Source organism: Tinamus guttatus, unplaced genomic scaffold (genome assembly GCF_059628265.1).
Source record: "Tinamus guttatus ecotype Peru unplaced genomic scaffold, ASM5962826v1 Tinamus_guttatus_pri_ptg000033l, whole genome shotgun sequence".
Lineage (NCBI taxonomy): Eukaryota > Metazoa > Chordata > Aves > Tinamiformes > Tinamidae > Tinamus > Tinamus guttatus.
In genome coordinates, this window is record NW_028288567.1 from 5094909 (window position 1) to 5118617 (window position 23709).

The window sequence follows — 23709 nt, forward strand, 5'->3', positions numbered from 1 at the left end:
GGACTCTGAATGGAACAAGAGCTTGGGCTGTAATAATCACTCATATTAGAGTGGCCGTTGGAGCCTCAGACTGAGGTGGACCAGTGAGCCACATCTTGCAGGAGCTCTCCTGGCATTTAATGGCCAAGTAAGAGCAGGAGGTACACTTTGGGATACCCAATCCGGTCTCCTGTGAGGGATATAGTTCCCCAAGCACTCATAGTCAGTCAGCCATTTGATTTTTTGGGGTGACTTCCTGCAGAATGAGTCGATTTCAGCTGCACAGCTCAAGTCACGCTCTGCCCAACTCTTTGCCGTCTGCACAAAAGGGAGAACACACAACGAGAATTTAGCAGGTGATTTTGCAGGTGTTCCGTATGTTATGATGAAGTAAGAAGGTTAATTGCGGTCAAATATGTTTTGTTTCCATTCACATTCCCCCTCTCTGCTCCGTCAGTCAAAACTGACTATGCAGCTATAGCAGTGTGAAAGGTCACCTGCTTGTTTGGGCAGTCGCTTGTCTCATTAGCACTTTGTGGGATTCATGGACAAGTGTTTCTCATTGTTCATTTTCTTTCAGGAGGTGAAAAATCTCTTCAATTGGATCAGAAAAGCACAAATGTGGCCTTAAGGCCGAGCACCAAAGTCACCCTAATCTCCCAGGCAAGTTGGCTTTTTGAATTTATCTCTGCAAACAAATAAGGAACTGGAACCACAGGAGACCACATAAGGTACATGGAAGAAAATGGATAAACAAGCTGTTGGTCTCAGATCTTAAAAGATATCACATTATATGCTTTTATGCAAGGAGATGATGACAATTTTATTGGGAAAATGCCTGCGTATTTTTTCTAGATAATAAAGCTCATTAGTTGAGAATCACCTTGGGAATCATCCAGGATTTAAACCTTAATTCAGGGGGAACAAATTAAAAATCTAGCAGAGAGATCATGGAAAAATAGGCACTTGCTCATGCAGGGTGGCATTTTCAGTTCAGTTCTTTTACTCCAGAGTTTACTGGGATTGTCCTTGTAGAGCCTGAGACCTTCGATAGTACAAAAGTTTGCAGCAGCACATCACTAATTAATTTTGCCCAGATGTTAAAAAAAAAGCTACCTATGAAAGTTATGTCAGTTATTGGAGAAGTAGGGACAAATGAAGATCTGCAGAAAAAAAAATGAAAAGAAAAAACAGATTAAGGAATTAAGAAGAAAAAAAAATGGATTTCTTATTCTTTAAAAAATACAGCTAATACAAAATGGTGAGATCTATAGCAATTTCTTATTTTTCCATCTCTATGTTATTTTAACTTAAGTCTCCTTCCTCACTGTGGCTGCTATACTCAGAGGTGCAGCAAACAAACCTCAAGAGAACATAATACTCCTCTGTGTCATCTTCTCTATTAGCTGCCTTGGGTACTGGAAAATAACATAGTGAGATCTGTTTGAGGTGGTCCAAGCATGTAGCTGAGCTAGTTTTTAAGTAGAAGTTGGACAAGAATGGTAATCCAAACCACATGGGACTATTCCAGGAAAGCATGTGGGCTGCCAGAATGAAGCATCTTCTTGAGTGAAGGATCTGCTATATGTGGACAAATGGATGCATCTCTCCTGTACTCCTAAGTCAATATTTGTGCCGTAAATAATCTTCCAGGATCTGGGAATGAAGCAACCTGGCCCTAAAGGCATAAGCCTGAGTCTGTATACATTCAGCCTGAGTCTGTATACAAAGGTCTGACCACCACTCAGCTCAATGCTAGTGAGAATATACCCTTCTTTCTTTTACCCAGCTCTTGGAGGTACTCATGCCTGAATAAACAGCAGAAGAAATAGCAAGCAGAGACCTTGCACAGCCCTTGAGATACAAATGGATCATTATTCATGCAATGCTTTTCTCCCTAAAACCCAGACATTGTCAGAGTTATTTATAGGATTTCTTCTAGCAGTAGCAGTTAGCAGTATAAACAGCCAGTAAATTTCAGGGGTGCACTGGATGTAGAGATGATTCAGGTTTTGCAACACCTCCACTGGGTATTTTGGGAGGTTTTCTCTAACAACTTGGAGCCTTTGAGGACCTTCAAAGCTAAAATAATAAAAGTCACCCTGTTAAGCATTACTCATTGAGATGAGAGGTTGCAGCATCATGTCTGCAATGGTGGGTGGCTTTTTAACAAATGCACTTTGCTCCTGTACAGGAGGCAAGCTGCAGTCTGAAGCTCGCCTTGTGCCTTTGTGAAGTTATAGCTTCGTTAGGAGAGATTTTTGAAGGTGTTGCTGGAAGGTAGGTGCTTAAGTGCCCCTTGGTGCTTTTGAAAACCTTCTCTGCTTTATGAACCTATTTGCACATCCAGCCCTTCAGAATTACTACGGCAGCAGCAACAGGCAGAGTGGCTTCCTGGCTGAATGTGTCAGACTCAGATTGGCACCAGAGGCTGGCACTGCCTGCAGCTTCACATGTGCCTGAGTCCATGGCTCTTGAGGGCAAAGATAGTTTTACCATGTGGGCCGGTAGCAGACTGCTGTAGCAGGATCACTCTTTGCAGAGGATGTCTTGTGATAAATCTATAAACAGTTTCTGGAGAACTTTTTATTTTTCATGTTGCCCTGGACATCCTGGGGAAACATCAAAAATGCCTCATGCTTCATTTTTCTGCTCCCCAATCTCTTAAATTGGGAAGTGATAATGTTTCTGGAATATCTTGCCTGCCTTCTAGCGGTGTACAGACAGCAAGGAAATCAATGTTTTGGACTGTGGCACTGCATTAAAAGCAGAGTAAACAAACAGAAGAGCACTGGACTGGGAGTCAGGAGACTACTGCTTTCATTCCAGCCCTGCTTTTAGCCGTGTTTTAACTTCAGAATGTCACTTCACTTCCGACCTCCCTACAATATAGTTGGACCTCCAGATAAGACCTATAATGCCTCATTACAACTTTTGACAGCATCAGTTTCGGCAGAACTCTGAACCTCAGCCAGTCTACAGATAAGGTCTCAGTATCATCAGTAGGACGATGGAAACAGACAAAAGTATTTCAGATGAAGACACCAAGAGCTGAAGTGAATGAAATTAATGAAAATCTTTTACATACTCAGCAGCTTGGATTTTTGTCAGTAGTTTCACTGAGTCCCTCCCTCCAATATATCTATTAAAGATAAAGTTGCTAATTATTCAGCTATGCTGTGCTGATACTAAGCTGAAGTATTCCAGCTGTGTAAACAGAACAACACTTAGGCAATTGTTTTTGATTTAGGTAATAGTTCCATTGCTACTTTAGGGCTATTTAAAGAAGCTGCTTTCCCTGTTAACAGTTAAAATAAAACGAGTTGGAGGATCTGTCCCCATTCCCAGTGGGCAGATGCTGGCATCACAGATCAATCCCAAGCAATGAGCTCTCATTAGCACCTTTGCTGGCAGCTAATGAGCCTCTCTGAAGAGGAGCCAATGACTGAGTCAGGAGAACACGATCACCACTCTCGCCTCGCTCTGAGGCATGCTGATACTGCATGTTCAGGTCAGCTAGCCTGAATCTAAGAAACCAGTAGGAAATTCTGATGCATGAATATTATTCAGAATGCTCAAAAAGGTGCTGGATTAACCTTGTTCCCCAAAAGCCTGTAGTGCTGATTCAAAATGATGTGACAAGCAACACTCAAAACAGGAAACAGAGAGAGGAAGTGCAATGGTGATAATGAGGCCAGGCAATAAATCAGCAAGGAACAAGCACATTTTCAAACAATCACTTATTTGTGTTAAAGTTTTAGTATTAACTTGGATTCACCTTTCTTCCTGATCTCACTTCTACACCAACTTTATGACACAGTGAATATTCAGATTTGACATATAGGGTTATTTGTAAATGTATGAAATTAAGTGGAATTAATTTGCTTGAGAGCAGAAGTTATAAAAGGGTGTTTGTAAAGGTTGCAGCTCTGGACCAAGTAAGGACATAGCAAGAAGCACAGCTATGTGAGCCCCCAGCAGAGAAAAGTGAGCAGAATAGGGCCTGTGAAGAGGCAACTTTAACATAAATAAGTGATACTGCCTGGTCTCACTATCAACCTTTCTTAGGACAGATGAAAAGAGTGTAATCCACAGAATATACACTTAATTGCTTTCTTTCCCCCATTAAATCCCTGGGCAGAGAAATAAAAAGAAACTTCAGGGGAAAAAATACAAAAAACAGAGAACAAAAGTTAACTTACTTCAAAATTTTAGTTAATTGTCTCCTGTCACTTAAAATCAAAAAAGCAGGAAATATACTTGGATGCACTACTGCATGATAGGTGATGCTCAGAATTAAGTTAAAGGAAGAGGATAAAAGCATGGAGGGCCAACAAACCAGCTGAGGTAAAACACTTCTGTGAGATGACAGGAATATTGAAAATTTGGGAGTAATATGTAATAAAGCTGCTCATGTGTTTCCCATAAATGCATCAAGAACTTTTTCAAATACGAGTATATTTGACGAGAGTAATATTTAACAATTTTTTTTTTCTTCACAGTGTTTTTAGGAAGCTGAGAAAAGTGCGATTTGTCTACCAGGCATTCTTTAAGTCCTGTTATCAGACAGGTGTTACAGATCCCCACTGTCTTTCAAAAACAGGGCAATTTTGAGGGTACTAGATGTTTGTAAATCATTAGATAGATCGGACTTACTTTTGTTTGGAAGCAGGGGATATGCTGTGTAGCAACTGAAGAACTGCACTGTGTTCCCTCACAACCCTGGAGGTCAGCCCGGTGGCTGCTCAGTAGCTGGACCAGCCCTGATCGGCAGTTGAAGTGTTTCATGCCAGCTCCACATCTCCGTACCATTGAGTATGAGATTGATGAGACTTTTTAGTGACAGGCAACCACATGCTCTGCAGTTCATATCTGTATTTAAATTAATGGTTACATCCCTAAGCTGATTGGCCCAGTGCTAGTGGTAGGATGAATTTTAACTGGATATTCTTAGTCATAGTAGCATGCTGCATTCTTCAGTTTTCACCAGGAGTAAGAAACATGTTTTAGGAACACAAGCAGTTAATTAATCTAAGCACCTTCACTGGCTTGTCATAAAAGGGATAGGTCATACCTGCCTGACCTTTTCTTTCCTGAAAGAAAGACTGGTCTTTGACCAGTTGTGCATTGTTGCCAGAGGAATTCATTTTACACTCAATAGCAGGATGGATGGCAATGAAATAAATATATATTGACTTTTTGCTTGCTTAACAAACAAAACAGCATGACCAAAAAAGAGATCAGCCTATTCAGGAAAAACAACACGCATCAGGCTCCTCTAAACTGAGGAGACTGAAATCTCTGTGTGTCATTGGGATGCTTCTCCCAGGCCCTTGCAGCAGAAGGGTCTCTCTGTCACCAGCTTCTCCTTTACGCTTCTTGTGCAGTCTCACACTTGTCCCAGGTGGCAGAGGTCCAAGACAGGATCACTAGCTAATTGCCTACACTGTATTCTTCTGGGTGGAATAAAGATCCCTTTAAAAATAACTGCATTTCAGTCAGGAGAGAGGCACAGGGATATGCTAGACCCTCACATGACGCTAGAAAGTTTCTGGAGAAAAAATGGTCTGGTCTATTTGTTTGTTTGTTTGTTTGTTTGAAGGCCTATTTTAAGGTCTGCTTCCAAGCTCAGGATTTTCCACATTGAACCTGATTTGAACCTGAATCAGAGCCCAAGTTTCCTACAGACATAAATCAATTTAGGGACAGGATCTGTTCAAAGACACATGGGAGCAACTCCCCTTGAAGTCAAGGGCTGGTGTGTGTATGTGTGCATCGGTGTGTGCTTGTGTGTGAATAACTAGGAAGACTATCACTACTTGACTATTTCATGAATTTCTATGTGCTTTATTTTCTGCCTTGCATTGCCTCTGTCCTCACTAGTGCTTCTTGGTTTTAAGTATTTGGAAAGAAACAGGCATCGCTTGACACTATCTGTTTGTTTTCAGAAGACATCATCTAAAAGTCTTGCTAGCCATGCATGTTGGTCATGTATTTACAATAAAGTTCTGCAAGTGAGAAAGTTAGGATTATGTCCTTCTGCCCATCATAAACATGCTGTCTCACTGTGGCTAATCAGAGTGAGACAAAGTTACCCAAGCTACAGCCCTGCAAGACTGGAAACTTTGAATGAACTTCTTTGCACCTTCTCCAAGCTATAGCTGGTCGCTATGGGCCTGAACACACTTGCATTTGTACAGCAAGCTGCTAGTCTTAGGTAACAGAAGTTTTTTATTTTAAAGAAAGCTAACAGCGAATTTGCGTTCAACGAAACCTTCTCCCAAACATTTTGTTATCCTTGTCTGTACTGAGGAATCCTCTAGATTTCTTTCTTAGAAGACAACCTATGGGCCTAAGAAGATTTTAAAAAAAATCCTTAGGGACTGTTACCTATCCCTGGGGCAGATGTGGCCTGCACACAGAACAGTTTGGGAGAACTCTTTTTTTTTCTTTTTTAATTTTCCAAAAGAAAGGAATTGCTCAAGAAGTGAAGATGAATTCAAGAGAGAGTGGCAGGCTCACACCCTGAATACAGCAATGATCCTTGAGAAACGTAAGATTTAATTACTTGTCTAAGCATCAGACTGAAAGCTCATGTATCATACACCTGTCATCAAACCAAGAGTAATATATTGGATTCCAAATAGAGGGTTTGTCTAGACTGATTACTCTTTAGAAGTAATTGGACATTATTTCTGTGGCAGATGTAACTTAGAAAATGATGGAATCTGCTTTCTAATTATGATATCCTTAAATACATAAGAACTGCCTCTGTACACTGCAATTGAAAGCCATTTTCTTGTTTTTTTTTTTTCCTCCTGAAAACTAAAATAAAAGTGAGTACAGCATGCAGTACAGAGTTGCTTGCTGTGTGGAAAAAAACTAATAGCTTCAAGCACGGCATAACATGAAGTGGATCCCCATACCTTCAAGCTCTTGGGGAGAAGAGAAAAACACACTGGATCAAATTTAGCATTGGCGTAAGCGGGTGCAATTCCCGCAGGGATTTGCACCCGCTTATGCCAGGATTGAGTTTGGCTCATGGAACTTGCAGGGTGGTCGGGTAATTAAATTATATGGTGGTTCAGTATATTTCTACAATGCCAAATGATGCAATATTTTTCAAAAAGGACAGCTGTGTATTATTTAAAACCAAATGGTCCACCACCCTCATTACCAACCTACTCTCAAGATCCACCATTTTTTCAAAGCATCAGAGAGGCATCTTAAGCTTTTGTCTTCAGACAGAAACATGGACAGTCTGAATTATATGCTGCTTCCTCCTTATTAGACGCTGCTTATAAAAAAAATACTGCCACTGTGGTCTACAGTTCAATGAAGTCCATTGTAAACTCCCCAGTATAACATAAACCTCCCTAAAACACATAAAATTATTGGCTTCCAAGACCAGTCTCACTGAAAGAAAGCTCTGTATTTAGTCTTTGCTTAAAACACAGGTATTTGGTTTGGAATTCTAACTCCCAACTCAGTTTTAAAAGGTTGGGTCCAAGGAAAGTTGACACGGACCATGTAATTTTAATTAAAGAAAGATTTTGCTCCTTTATGGCCAACAGGGGCATTGTAACATTGACATATTGATGCTAAATAATTATGAGTCCATAAATAATTCAGTATATAAAAATGTTGTATGGCTGGTGCCAGGTAGCGAAGGGAAATAGCACTGAAATAGCTGACCTGCCAGGTTACTACTACAATGCCAATGGATAGACAGGTAATGTGACCTAGCAGCTATCAAAACAGTGTAGCCTGTGGTGTTCACAACCCACAGAGAGCACTTGAAAGTGGAAAACCAAGTGCTGTCCAGTTTTGTCACCTCAGTATTTTAGCACCACTGTCATAGGAGTGGATAAACTTTTAGGAGTCGTACCAAGGAGAAAGGCAGCAGGGAAATCACATGCAGAAAGAGAAACATTAAAAAGCAAATTAGTGATGAATTTAAGAAGGGATCTTTGCAGGAGCTGGGCAAATACCACGAGCTTATTTCCATGGATATCCATTCACCTTTAAAACTGAATTCACTTCAGATGTGCTCCTGACCCTTTGGTGTTTGCTTTCTGTGAACTTTCAGAACTCAACTATTCATTGGCATGTATAGTTGGGAAAAACAAGCTCTAACCTCTTACTCTGTGGTATTCAGGCAAGCAGGGACATATTTTAAGGAAGATAGGGCATATTTTGAAGCTTGAAAGAGGTTCCTGAAGCTCTGGACTAAATGAAACAAGTTGCACAAGTTTTTGATGAGAGCCATCTCCATTAGGGATATTTCTTAATCTGTTACTTCTCTGTGTCATTAGTTATCATTAACACCTGAAAATGCTCTATCCATAGGTGCTGTGAAGTCAATACATTTTATAAGCAATGAACATGAGGATGATAAGGGGCAGAAGTTTCAGTTAGGTATAACCAAACAATCTGCCTAAAATTTTACAAACAGGAAAGTGCGCAAAAGAACATTGCACTGAAACTTTCTGCTCTTATTTACTTATCACATACAAAGGCTTCATGGTCTTATAAAGAAAGCAAGATTTTCCAGTTTATTTTCCACTATTGTCTTTTCTGTTTCATCTGCTACTTTTCTGCTGCTTTCCCTCTGAGAAGGGTCTGTAGCTTCAAATACTTCCTTTGAGTATGAGTTACACTCTCCAAAATAAAAATAGCTGAAGTCTGTGAACATAAAGAACCCAACCAATGCAGCTCAAATAAGAATATCCAGTATAAAAACCTTGTGTTTAATTAAATCAACATAGTAAAGACTATTGCTAACAATTGTACTTGTAGATATGATTACTAGATTACTAGGGCTTACTAGAAAAAGAGGGACTGAATCGGAATAAAAAAGAAATGTTGGCCTGTTCCTTGCACCTGTCAATATTAATAGAACACATCAATTAAAACAAACAAACAAAAAAAAGCACTTTTTGGAAATGGAAAAGGACAGGGAAACTTTTTAGTAATTGAGTTCTCAAGATGTTTTTTTTCAGAGTGTGGTCTTAGTCTGTTGTCTCTCTTACACCATCAATCTCCAGTTTAACTCTCCATGCATTCCCTGGGAGGCCAGTGGTGCTTGATTTTCATTAGCGAATGAGAACAGAAGAAATAAAGAGTTCTTTTCCCTCAAGGAAATAGTCCTCAGTCCCCTGCAATTCAAGAACGAGTCTTCCTCTAGTTTTGCACTGGCTGGTGGGATGCAGACAACAGTCCCTGCCACGGCCTTGCTACTGCAAGGCATGGTGAGCAGCTGGGCTTCCTGGCAGTAAGGCCCAGGGACACAACTACATGCAGGTCCAAGGTTGTTGGTGGGGGTTGTTTTGTTTTGTCCCCATGCAACCCTTGTCACATCTCCCCTGCAGGTGCAGCCCTCTTTCATCCTCTAAATCAAGGCATTTCCTTTCTCATAGTTGGGGAAAAGAATATGTTCCTTTGACTCCCACCAGAACGGCACCTCCTGACGAATGATTTCTTCTCACTTACTCCTCTCCTCCCCCACAGTGACAAATGCCATCTTGTTGCAAATGCTGTCACAGCTGTCCAAAGGAGTATCAGGGTGAACTTACTAGTACTCCAGTACCAGTACTCATCTTTCTGAAGAGATGAGTGATTTCTTTAAATTCCATTACAGTATGGACAGTAGGTCAAACGGATCTACCTCGGCAGCAAACCTCAGCATAGGCAACTCATGGCTGCAGTAGCCTGACATAAAGATTGACCCTGGTGTTCACATGTGGTCCCATGATTTAGCTTGTAACCCTCACTCCTATGAGCTCCAGGAGATCTGGTGTCTCCTGCAGGTGCATTCACTGTGCTGTCAGTGTGGCCAAGAGGCCATAGGCCATGAGGTCTTGTTTTGCTGCAGAAAAAGATGAAAACCACCCACCACAAATTCTTATGCACACCAAAGACTGGAAATTGTCATTAAATTATCATTTGCAGAAACTCCTCTTTTTGTTGAAGTCTGCCAGAAAATACTAAGACAAAAAAGAACAGCATGACATGGATCCACAAAATATTGGATGGCTGGAAGGCCTGGCCTAGGGGGTCTAATAATGATGAATTTAAGTGTACAGAAAGCCAAATAATTCATTGATGGCAGTGCATAGGCTAAGCAGAGAGATGAAACTTAACACAAATAGAGAAATCTAAACAGGACAAAGCTAAGCTGAAAATGAAGCCTTTGGACCATCTGTTCAGCCCTGGGAAGGAAGTGGGGGAAATCTTTTCTGTTAGGATTTTCAAGGCTACATAAAGTGATCCATAATCTGCTGTAATACAAGCACTGCGGGCTAGCAGAGAGGCATTTTTAGGTGACTTTTGTACCTGTCCTGGGGTTTGTGAGAACACAGCACACACGACTCTGTTCTCCTGATGCAGCAGCATCCCTGAGGGAGAGACCCTTTGACATTGTCAAGTCAGTGTCATTGTTAAGTAGAGCAAGCTTACGGACAAACGCGTATGTATAAAGAGCCAGGGCTTTTATCCCCTCTTATACTACTTCTTCAAAGAGGTCTCATGATCCAAAGGGCATTATTTCCACGGCTGACAACCTGATATGCTCCATTTGATGGAAACAGCAACGTGTGTATGTGCAAAAGTCTTGCTTTCTAAGAGCCTTTTGTGATTTGTCAAATTAACACCTGGAGAACGAGACAATGTGGAGTTTCATCTCCTGGCAAAACGGACTCTCCCCCAAGTTTCTTCACTGACCTCTTTCCAGAGACAGTTCCCAGAAGAGGGAGAGAGTGAGCAAACACACATTTTCCGTGTGTGGCCTAGCTCTGATTCCCAAGCTCCAAGCTGTTTAATTACCATTTCTCAGAAGGGTCAAGCTTTGTCTAAAGAATATCCTGCACTGAGTTATCCCTCATCCTAATGAATGCTAATAAAAAGCATTTAGTTGACTAATGCAACATAAAACTCTGCCCTATTTCACTGCATCTGCTTAACAAGAACCTCATTTAATATCAAATTACTGCCTGCTCAGCCAAAGTCTTATATTTGTGGTAACAGGACTGCAAGGCGGGAATATCAAGAGCTGCAATATGGAAATTCCTTACTAATATTCTCTGCAGGATTGTGTGATTACTTAATTCATTTAGCTGAGCAAGCCTGATCACTTGGCCAACTGTTTCACAACATCGAACACAATGCTAGGCAACTGGTCTCCCCACGGGCTAGCTGTGCCGTATCACTTTTCCTGGGACCCAGCTATTAACAGTTGCTTTGCGGATTTCAAAGAGGATCACAGATAGTATTACCAAGTGAATGAGCTTGTAGCAGTGAACGTGAAATCGTGCTTCTTCCCAGTCAGTCAAACCCCAGCGCTATGAAGAGGATGCCCTGTGAGACAGTAATGACAAAGAAACGGTGTGGTTGGGCTTTAATATCCATCTGTTCATATCAGGAAGCACCAGCACACAGGCAATTGTCCATGTTTAAAAATATTCCTTTTTGGAATTTAAGGGAAAACTGCCCTAAAGCTTCACCCTGCCCCTCCTGTTCCTCACACTCTCCTGACTCAGCTGGCTTCTGTAGAAAATCAAGCTCTTTATAGCGCACATCAAATCTTTCAAAGTAACTAAAAAAAAAAAAAAAAAAAGTGAACAGTGGTAATTCCCAGCTCCCATGAACAATCACTTACCAGAAACATTTTCACATACATTCTTCACAGCTTTAATCAAACCTCAAACCCTAATGTTTTAGGGAGAAGCATTTACACTGTATTTGAGGTAGCAGAAGGAAGCATATTATGAAAGAATGGCAAATGTCACCATTCACAGGTAATGGGTTTTTAAAACAATTAAAAACCTTCCTATCATGACTTCACCCCTATATAAAATTTTGGCAAGACCAAATACAGCACACCAAATTCAGTCTAGTTCAGGATTACATTTGTGAAAAGGATATTGAAAAATCGGACAGCATATGAAAAAAAAAAAAAAAGAAGCACAAATGTAATTCAGTGGCTGCAGAGCCTGCCTCCAGCAGGATTTAAACAGTTTGACTTCTTTCATTCACTAAATGACTAGATTATGGTATATAAATCTCTTCATGTAAGGACTTAAAAATCTTACAAATGACTGTAGAAAAATTACCTGTGGCACCAAAGTCAGGAGACATCGTATATCCAATCTTAGGATCAGGCTAGCAAGAAAACCATGAGGTCTCTCATCACTGTTTTCAAAACAGATGTCTTCCTGGAGACAGAAGTCCTTAGTCAGATAAGTTAATGAGCTCAGGAAGAGAAGTGGGTGGAAGGCTATGGTCTATAGCAAGTCAGATGGTAAGAGTGCTTGTGAGCAGGGTAGGCACAAGTGCAGAGCAGGACCAAACAGGGAAGGCCTCCTCTGAGGAGAGTACTGTAGAGAGAGACCTACTGAGTCACTGTGAGCAACACAGCAGGGTAAGTACCTGTTGTGCAAAAATCTCTTTCAGCACAGGGTGTTTCTATGGAATAAGGCAGGTTGTCCCTACGTATCTCCCTCTAAATAGTCCTTCTTTCAAAATGCTGGGGTTATTGCCTCTTCCTCTTTTCTATGATTCTATGATTCCTGAAGTTCGTGGCATCATGATTTTCAATCAATAAAGGCACACAGCTCCCTTGCCGACTTAGCACACACGTGCTGACACTGGGACAAAGCAACTGGAAAAGGGCATAGTTTTTCTAGCATATATTTTCCTATAAGAGGAAAAACCACAGAGAGGGCCAGGAAACTCACATTGTTTCAAGACTCTCCAGAGCCAGCAGATGTCCTGAGAGTGATGTACAAAGGCGTCTGTGGGAAAGGTCAGCACCTGCGCTGTGCACCAAGGTCATCAGCACACTGCGTCCACCCTTGCTGGGTGGGAGGACACGGCTCACGGGGGCAAGGATATGAACCAGCACCCCAGAATCAAATATATGATGTTATACTGCTGTATCTGAGGGTTTGTGCTTGATAGGAGACAGTGACCCTGTCCGTTCTTACTTCCAAGGGCCTCTGCAGACAGTTGCTCTGGTATCAGAGGGAGCTATATCATCAACTTCTACTTTCACCACTTTCCTACCTTATGCCAATTTTTCTTCCCTATCTGCTTTCTTGCTCTACAACCTAGTGTCTGTGACCAGCAACATGCAGAGTTTGAAATTCAGCAGTAACGTAGGGTCGTATCATGATTCATTCTTTGTTTTGGCTTGCTTGGTTTTGCTTTCAGTAGCAGGTTCCAACGGATTTGTAATCTCACTGTGAAACTCCGGGAAAACCCAGCCAATAGCTCAAATTTGAGTTAAAGCTGGAGATGTACTTCATGGAAAGGACAAAGTTTGTGGGAAAAACTCAGCTCTTGTCTCTCCATGGATGCACAGATCATGTCCAAACATTTCCTGTGAAACAGAAATACTCTTCCCTCAAAATGGTCCAGTTTCTTATTTGATTAAAAAAAAAAAACAAACCCTATTCTTAGCTTTGCCAGTCAGGAGACTCTCAAATCCAAGACAATTCTTTGCCTCTAAGCAGCAGTGTTAAACATAAAAATTTCTGTATTGGCAATACTGGGAACATACCACGGGGACACCGTTTTGTCTGGAACTGTTGCTATTGAATATTTTTATTATTTTTATGACAGAGACTTCCCCAGTTCCACTCCTGCTCACCCGTGCAGAACATCATACTTCGGCTTCGCTGATGAGCACTTTGGGGAAGTCTGGCAAAACAAACCCGCGCGTGTACTCTGAAGGGAGCTCGCAAGGAGCAGCAGCACAGTTCCAGGATATCTATGGTGTCTTAGAGCTGTATTAGATCTCTCCCAACCTTGTAGCAGTATTTCTGTTTTATGGTCACTCAGCCTCCTATTTCCAGAAAAACAGTCATCTCCTAGTTGACTATAGTTTCATTTTAAAAATTGTTCAATCATAAAAATCATGAACTTCGTAACAACTCATCTGAATACTGAGAATCATCTTGTAAAAGAACTTCCAAAGAAGTTCCCTTATGGTAAGCAAAGCAAAATGCTAAAATGAGTCAGCAGGAAAAGAAACGACGTATCCAAACAGGCAAGAAAACAGATTAAACCTGGCACAGTCCGATAGTAAAGCAGAAGAACTTCTTGGAGCTGGGGTTGTGCTCAGTCAGACTGCTTGAATAGAGACTGCTTGAATCCTTCCTCTGCAAAGGCTTCTAGAAGTTCAACTACACCTCTTGTGGGTGAAGTGAGGGAGAATAGTACATGGAACAAGCAAGTGGAGCATGAAGGTTGCAGGATCAAAATCAGAGACCCAGAAAGAAGGAAATCATAGTAGACAGGTAAAATCTAGAGGAACTCTGTAAGGATGTGTGCTGAGAGCCAGAAAATATAATCTCACAACCACAGAGCTTGTTTCTGAATTTCTCCCCCCTTCTCAGAAGCTGGAGAGGCCTCATGGTTTTGTGGGAAGATGAAGAGAGTGTGTGAACAGGGGAAAGTGTCTCCAAACTTCAGCAAGCAGTAGGGAGGAGCTCAAGTAGGAACAACAACCTGGCCCCTTCCAAAACCAGGTGCAGTCAGAACGGCCACCTGCTTGTGGCATCTCTATAAGGCCAGCAGCTAAATATCCCTGCTGCATCTGTAGCACGACAGTGGAGCAAGTAAATGGCAGGCCACAGTGTCCTCTAGAGGTGAAAAAAAGTGTTATAGTTTGGTGTCAGTAAAGGACATAAGGGGAGCGGGGTGTTCAGAAGGAGGAATTCTTCAAAAGGCTCAGGAGGGAAAAACTGTGGGCAGATAGCCACGGCTGGCACCTGGACGCTATGGTGGAAAGCCAAAGACTAAATGATGGACACAGACTTGGGAGGGGCAGGCAAGAAGAAGGTGTAGGAGGGACTGGGGGGGTCAGACATTGTAGCTCATTCAGAGAGGTCTGTGCCAGACTCTTGCCCTGGCACAACAGACACAGTAGCAATTCAGGTACTCAGACCACAAGCCAGCAAATAAACTAGCTGCTTGAGGCTTCCAGATGTTATTCCGGATTTGACAGCTTTGTGGCCTATCATACTTTTTCTAATCTGATTATATCTACTGAGTTGTTGAACCTAATCACCTGGATGCTGGGTGCCCCTTGCCATGAGATCCAGCAGGGTGTCCTCTCAGTCTGGTGCCTGGCTGATCTCTTCAGATCTGGTAAGAAAACCTGTGAGAAGATAAGGTGGAAAAATATATACAAATATATACAATAATCTATTGATGTATTGTGTATCTTTGATATATTGTTTTGGGTTAGGGGCTATTTCTGATGTCTTCTAAACATTAAGAGCCCATATGTTTGAGTAGCCCTGTAAGGCTGCATACACTGGTGGAGCACAGAGGTTTTAAATGCTTTTAAATTTATACTGAGCTAAGATTAACCCACTAAACATGTTAAAACTTGCTTTCAGATAGTATCCTCATAAAATGAGAAGAGCCACATATCTGTAAAAATACCCATGATTTAAGAAACACCATTGAAGGAAAAAGGGGAAGACATTTGGTGTCCCTAAAATAAGCTTGGTATTTTCTCTCTGCACCTTCAGAGCATAGCTGCTGGTGAACATCAGGCACCACAGACAACACAATTATACAATACCACTACATGAGAAAGTATTTTTTGAGGAAAAGCTGAAGTTGAATTACTTGAATACCACAGAGATAAGGGACTGCCAGAACCATTGTAGCTTGGACTGGTGTCTCCCTGCCCTTCTAGTGCAGGCCAAGCAAACAGCAAGGCAAATTTGTGCTTTACCCCGAAGCTCTTTTTTTTTTTTTTTAGCTTTTCTCTCTTCATGCTCCCAGAGCTGTTGCCTCCAAACAGGTATCTCACAGCCTCCGACTGCCTAGTTGGTGCAGCAGACCTGGCAAAATATCTGCTGATCAGGCAGGTCTTGTAGGTCCATCTTTTGAGCACCAGGCTATTGCTGTGAATGCTACAACACAGAAGAGCATTCAGCAACCCCCCCCTTAGCCTGAGCAGCAGCTGTTCTATCGTCATTCGTTCAGCTGGTCCTCAGTCCGCTCCAGAAGAGGCCACAACACAGAAAAGCTGGGAAGTCAACCACAAAGATTTATTTATAAGCTGATAATGGCTGTTGAGCTGTGCGTGCCAACCAACTGTATTTTGTGAATACTCAGAGCGCCAAAATTCTATTTGTTCACCAACAAGAAAGCGACAGACATCTGAGAAAACAGATGTCCACAGGAAGAAAGAAAGGTTTAAATAGTCTATAAAGGAATACTTAGTTTCTGCATCACAATCTTGAATCCTCAACTGCTAGAGATGCCTGGAAAACACTGTATTCTCCCTGATCTTAATCTAGGTGGGGGAAGAGAACAGAGGGCATTGAATTTTGGAATATTTTTAACCAGTGGTCAAACTTGGTCATCACAGGAACTGCTCTGAACATACAGAATGTGCCCCATGGCAAAAACACTTTCTTCATCCCAAGTCCTTAGCTAGTAGGGCAGTGGCCTGGTGGGGCAGTGTGGCCAGACAGGAGCCCTCTGTGTTTGGGTTATCTGCCTTCTGAATAAGGAAGGCTGTAGGATCCAGCTGTTGACCTGGTACTCAAAAAGAGCAACACATTCCATACATTTTTAAATGGCAAAATATAGCAAGAAATAAGGTTTGGTTTGGTTTTGTTTTTTGGCTGTAAAATCTGCATGGGCTGGATTTCTAGGTGTGAAAACATAAACCAATGAACAAAGAGTGGCAATCCTTCTGTACTAAATTTCCTGAAACAAATGTGCAATTTTTACTCTGTTGATAGATCTAACATATTTATCTTTGATATAAAATCAGAAATGCTTCCAAGCCACCTAGCTTTATCGGGCTGCCTTCGCAGAAGGATTTATGCATCGTTCAGGCTCAGAAAGAGGAAGAACTTCATTGCTTCCTCAAAGAAATTATTACTAGTTGCACTGTTACAGCTTGCCCAGCAGGTGGTAATATTTGTCAAAAATTTAACTGACACAGAGTCCCGGAACTGCAGTAATTTGCACCTGAGTCTGACTAAACAATATGACCATTTAAAATGAATGTTATTAAAGAAAGAAGAATATTAGGAAATGTTTATTTCCATTTGGCCAGATTTCTGTTCTCCTTTCAGAATAATCTATCCCTGTGTAGTGTTAGTACTGCATGTTGAGCAAACCTCATTTTCTTTTTGTATTGTTCATACATCCTGAATTTCATGACAGATTAAAAGTTTTCCTCAGGATGAACTAGAATTTCTGTGAATTTATATCTGTCCCTGGAGTTCTCCATTTCAAAGGGTAAGTGGAACAAACTCATGGCTTCTTTTTCTTGGCCTCCCCTTGACTTTAAGTTTCTGGTATTTGTGTTATTTCCAATTATTTCAAAATCGAATTATTTATTAGCTGCTGAATAAAACACTTGAGAGTTGATGAGAAAACAATCACTGAAGAAGTTTTCCCTGAAGAACTGCTGTACTATATAGCAAGAAAAGCCGGTGTAACTGTGGATGGGAACATGTTTTTCCTATCCCTCGACTGTACATAAAGGAATGTAATGATATGGTAATAGCACCATTCTGGTCTGTCAGATTTTGCTTAGACACAAGTCACCACCTGAAACACCAACTGGGAACTGGGCTGAACACGTGTCCTGACTCTATCTCAGAAAGTGCTGGAAGGTTCTCCACCTGGTGAGGATCCCCTGACAGGCACCGGATTCAGTGTCAGATCACTTTTTGTTCAAGCTCCTCCTCCTACTTTTTTTTTAAAAAAAGAGCTCACACACATCTCTCATCAGATGAGTTTTACAATGTGTAGAATCACTCAGGGAGCAAGTTGTGGCCCAGGTGAAAAAGGCCAACAGGAAATAGAGCTGCTTCAGAAAGTCCAGAGCAGCCATGTTTGGCATACTAAGTGTTGACACTTACATTAACTCTTTCACTTGCCCTAGCAAGATTTGGGGATTTTAAGGACTTTATGAGTGCAGCCAAATGGCTTCCTCAGAGTTTTCTCCCTCCTTCTTGAAAAACAAGGAATCCTTTAACAAGTCCAAGAAAGACTAATGGTAATGCGCATTTTTATTTTTTCACATCTCTGATTCTGATTTACCTCACTAAATGAGAGTATGTGTACAAAAGTGTTATTTCTATTGTTTCGCTTGCTTTTTCACAAATTTTACATTCCTTTATTCCCTTTCTTGTAGACCTTGTAACTACCACAGCCTTTCTGCTTCAGAACAATCTATTGATTTAACAACCATGTACACAGATTTCAAGGACAGAGAGGATCACTACTATAATCGCCATAACTTACTCTGATCTGCTCTGCGAAACAAGCTAAATAATAATTTCTCTGCTTATTGTGCCTCAAATTCTAACCAAGAGCTGATCATCATTTGCCAGTAAGAGAGAATCACAAGGGTAGTATCCTGCTGTGTACTGTAGATCCTGTAATAATTTTTATTTGTTTAGTAGCTCGTTTCAGTAGTGACAGTTTCTTTCCTACTATCCTCAAATATTTTTTCAACATAGAGGTCAAGCTAACACATTTTTGGTCTGAAGTAACTTAGTAGTTTCATTTGGTAATACTAGAAAAAATAAAAAGAAGATATGCTGATCATAATCTACAGAATAAATCCAATCTCCTTGTTAGAGAGATAGTGTCATATTCCAAACCTAAGACACTAAATTCCACTAAATTTCAAACTAGATAAAGAAGACTCCTACCCCAAGCTATATAACCAGGATTTTTTTTTTCTGATAAAAGACATAAAAGACTAGCCCTTAAAATCTCAAAAGCATGAATAGCCCTAACAATTAAACAGAAGTAGATGCTCCATCTTCATACAGTATCACTCTTCCACTCTAGGACCTCCCTTACTCTACCTTGTGATCCTTATAATAAGATCCAGATAAATTCCCTCTCCAATCAGCTGTACTTGTCTACCCTGGGCTTTTCCCTGATTATTCATTACCTCAAAGAGATTCTTCTCACAGCATCTCTGTGATAGCTTTGCCAGTGTTAGTCAACCTTCTCAGGAACGCAAAGACTTCCTAAACCCCATAGTAGAGCTCTATGGAAAAAATACAGCTTCCAAACTGTGTGTATGTTGCAGTTAGGCTGTGCGACCCACACCTTCCTTTAGCATTGGTCCTAATATGTGTGTCAAAGGTACTGGAGGGGCTCTCTCTATCTGTGGCACCTCTGCAAATGTGCTGTATGTCCTTAAAAACACAGCACCCTGCTGTGGATACAGCCTTCTCTTTCTTCAGGAAAATAGGAATTCCAGATTACTTCCTTTCCTTCCTGAAACAAGAGCCATTTTCCTTACGATGGCATGTGATGGGATGGGCAAGAATTAATAGGAGCATTCCACCCGAAGACAAGAGAGATGATACCGCAAACCAAAAACACTGCTAAAACAGCACTTTCCTTTTGAAGCTGCTTTACCTTAAATAAACTACTTCACTTACTGGGCCAGAAGGAAAATGCAAAAGTAACTGAGTGCCTCTGGCATGTTGGGCAGGAGGAGCCCTGGAGCAGATGGCCTCCAGCAGAGGGAGAGCTGCTGGTGCAGGAGCTCTCTCATACCTCTGCTTCCCCTGGTATAAGTACTTCTGTTCTCTCATATGATTTGAGTCCACCACCTAAAGGGAAATAGAGCTGAACTGAAATCTTTTTGCATTGAAAATTTGCTTTTCAAATGAGTCTATAAACCCATCTTTGGGATTTCTGAGCTATCCAGCCACTGTTTTTTTTCCCCCCCTATTTTGAACATCAGAGTCACTCTTTAATCTCTCAACATTCCTCATGCTCCCACAGAAACTGTGATTCAGACAGAAATGTTCATGTGGCTCCCTGAATATGGGGATCGTGACCCAACAGAAAGGAGCCTTCAACCTCATGAAGAGATCAGGAATCTCAGCCTTTAGCAGGTGAAAGCAGGAGAGGAAAAAGGAGAGGAATGAGGAGAGTGACTCTGGCTCGAGAATGAGTATCCTCCAAAGGAGGAAACACTCCCTTGGTAGGAACCTTTTGAAAAGATTCAGACTGTAAAAGAGGGAGGGGGCAGACTCCTTCCTAGAAAAAGATGCTCATCTTCTGCAGAGGAAGGTGATGACAGTTGAGGTGAGGGAAGAGGAAAAAAATTCAGGGCAGCACCCTGTGTGGGAAAAGATTGCTCCTCTGCCTGCCTCAGCAATCTTGCATTTTGAGCCAGTCAAACGGGTCACTGGCTCCAAGCAGCACATGGTGTAACTAGGTCTTGCACCCAACACTTCATTGTCTCCAAGCTGCTTCTGTCTACATAGAAGTCTATGCCAGGCTGAGGGGACAAAAAGTCAGCTCAGGTTGGCAAAGGACACAGAAAGAAGTGAGAAAGGCAACAACTGCATATCTCAACTGGGTTAGGCGTTATGTAGCAGTATCACTGCCTCTGAGATAGGGCTAAGCATCTTAAACAGCCATGTCAGTGGGTTGCTGCTGTACCTCTCTGGTTCAACCCAACTGCCTATAATGGATGAACCTGTTTTGATTGCCTTCCTCTTCAGACAGGACACTCCTTTTAGTCTTCCTCACCCATCCCGTCATAAGGAAAACAGCTCTTGTTTCAGGGGAGAGAAAGAGAAACATAAGAGAAAGATACTAATGAACACTTATGTCATTGCCATTTATTAGGTTTTACCCATTTGGTGATAAATAAATGCCATGTCATGCCTTTAATTAGTTGTTTCCGAGTCAGGAAAATCAGGGCTGTGAAGTGCTGATATGGTGCTAAGTAATCACCTGTGAATAAACGCTAGGGGTTGGACCAGGAATTTTCTCATTGCTGTTCTGCAGAATTAGCAAGGTGCTGGGCAGGGAGTGGGCAACAGAGGGACCCCACAGCCATGGGCGCCCATGCCCAGGGAGGTAGGGCTGCCATGCAGTGGAAGTGCCACTGCGCTATTTTGTGATTCTGTCTGAAGCCACCCTTTCAGAAGTGCCCTTTGCACTTTCAGCAGAGCAACTGGTATGCGCAGTACTGTGGTGGCTGTGCTGGTTGGGCAGGTGAACACATCCGTCGTGAACACAAAGGGCCTGACTGTCAGTTACCTGGTAAAACATTGTGGTGCAACTGGTTCTGGGGGGGTAGATTCACCCTCAACAAATGAAACAAGAGACTTCAATTCAGGCATGAGGTTACCGAGGGGTTGAGGGAGGCAGTGCCGCTGTCCCACCTTGCACCACTGGCTGGTGTGGTATGTGCTGCTGCAGCATGCAAGGTGGTCCAGCCCTCTCTCCCTTCCCACACTGGTAATACTGCCTGTGGGGAATGGGGAAAACTCAGGGAAATAAGAGAAAAAAATGACCCACAGAATGTAAAAGGAGACTAAGAGTAGACAAATGATATATCAGAACAGGTTTCTGTGTTTCCCTGTCCTCATAGGCCACAGACAAGAGTGTCTTGCCCAAATTTGCCCAAACAACGAAGTGAGACCACACTCATGACTGTTTTCTGTCTTATATATGTGCAAAGAGCAAAACATACATATACCTTCAATATAAGGAGAATGAGGAAGAAAGAATACACAATAGATTTATTTCTGAGAGAGATCCCAGGCAATATGAGTGTCTTATTTTTCCAAGGACTGTGTAGCACAAGATGACATTTGCTTGTCAATTAAGTAAGTGGGTGGCTTTTACCTTAATGTATATAATACACAGTAAAGACTCTGAACACACAAAGAAACTTTAAGAACGTAAAACCATGGATCAAAATGCGCAGCAGTACAAGTGTCCAAGTAAATGGATCTTTCTCTGAGACGTGCAAGACATGAGCAGGCTGTGCTTGGGAAGGTTAAGGATTTTAGCATGTGAGAAAATGGCCCATAACTTAGCTAGCGGTAAATTTGTTGTCAGGTGGGCTTAATGGTTCTTTATAGTTAAACCATGTATTCACACCTTCTTCAAAACTGGAACAACTTGAACTGCTGTGGGTTTACCCATTCATGGATCCATGGCCTCAATCTCCTGAAAACACCTAGTTTTATTTCCACAGTGATTATCTGACCCAAATCTGAAACTTTTCTCATGAGAGAGCCAGCCCAGTTTCTGGGTCCCCAAAGCTCAAAACAATTTAATTGAGGATTGGAGATTTCAAATGCATGCACATCCCAAACCTTTACAGTCAGGGTTGTTAACCAGCCTAAGCAACAACTAATGACTCATTTTGAATTTTTAGAGATTGTGTCCTCCAAGCACTTCGCAACCAGGCACTGGATTTTTTGCAGTTGTACTGTGAGTACAGAAGCACCCTCTACCTCAGGAGATGCACAAAGTTTGTACCAGTGCTGTGGAGTTGATGACATCTGCAATGGGACCTGTGGGAAGTTGGCTGCAGCCTAATTCCACATTCTGAATTTCCACAGTTGCTTTGGAAAGAAGCTGAGATGTGCAGGCAGGCAAGGAGGCATGATGTGTTCCCAGAGATGGCCTGTTTCTGGATTTCAGAGTACTAGATGTAGGACACACTATGGAGCCCATCCATGTTACTCTCAGATGCATTGGGGCCAGCACTGCTGGAAGCACATGCTGGAACACATCTGCCCCATCGCACTGACACGAGTAACCATGTCTGGGCTGTGAGCACGCAACAGAGCTCTGTCATTGCAGTGCATTTTCACGGCATGTTCTATCCAGGAGGCTAACCGAATCCGGAGATTCTACACACACCTCTCCTGAGGATACAATTATGTCATCACATTGTACCTACCTTCTACTACACTGTCTAGCCATATGATTTATTTCTGGGCGTGACCATTTGTCCATTTAGTTCACTACTACTTCTAAATTTACTCATATGTGTTTGCTAAGTGCAAATAAGCTCTTTTAATTGAAACTTCCTGATGTTCTATGCTAATACTGTTGACACAGCTTTTCTTTCGGTCTGGGCCAAGCAATGTGTTGACAGGTTTTGCAACAGACTATAAAAGATAGCATAAGAAACCCTCCAGTCAGGAAAGAGGTTACCTACTCAGCTTGAAAAGCAGCCTCTTGCTTGTTTTGACTATGCATTTTTATGCATGAAATCTTTTCAGATCCAAGCAGGAAGAACCATGGTTTGATAAGTAGAGCCAAGTCCTACTTCTCAAAATGAAACAGAGAAAGGCATCATCCTTCCTTTGCATCATACACCCTGGCTCATCTGTACTTTCTGCTTACATTATTCTCCAGATTTCGAGCCAAGAAATAATCCCACAGCAGCATCCAGAATAAAGCCTGAATTTAAAAAGCACAAGAGCCAGCAAGTTAACCCCAGCAGAACCTAGAGATATGTATTTAGTTTGTGTAAATTTTAGTAAAAACTCCACTGTTTGACTGATACTCAGGGGAAAGCCATTCCCTATAGCTCATTTATGATTTCAATCAGGAGAGCACTCTCAATTAATTTTCTTTGCATTTTCTTTGCAGATGACTCACAGCCTTTAATATCTGGCAAATATAGCCAGATTCAGGATACGCATACTAGTAAATAGCAGATGAAAGCTTATTTTGACCTTTCTTTGCAGATCAGCTGACTCAAGGGCTCAGAAACATTCACATTCATAGTGAAACCTCTGTATGCCTATCATGGCCTTCAGGTTCTTGGTGTCACTTGTGTCATGAATGTGACTGATTTCACAGCCTTTTGGGACAGATGGCTTTTACAAAGCATGCATGGCAAACAGAGGCATGGAGGAACTGTAAGAGGAAAATGTTTGTTTCATCCAGTCC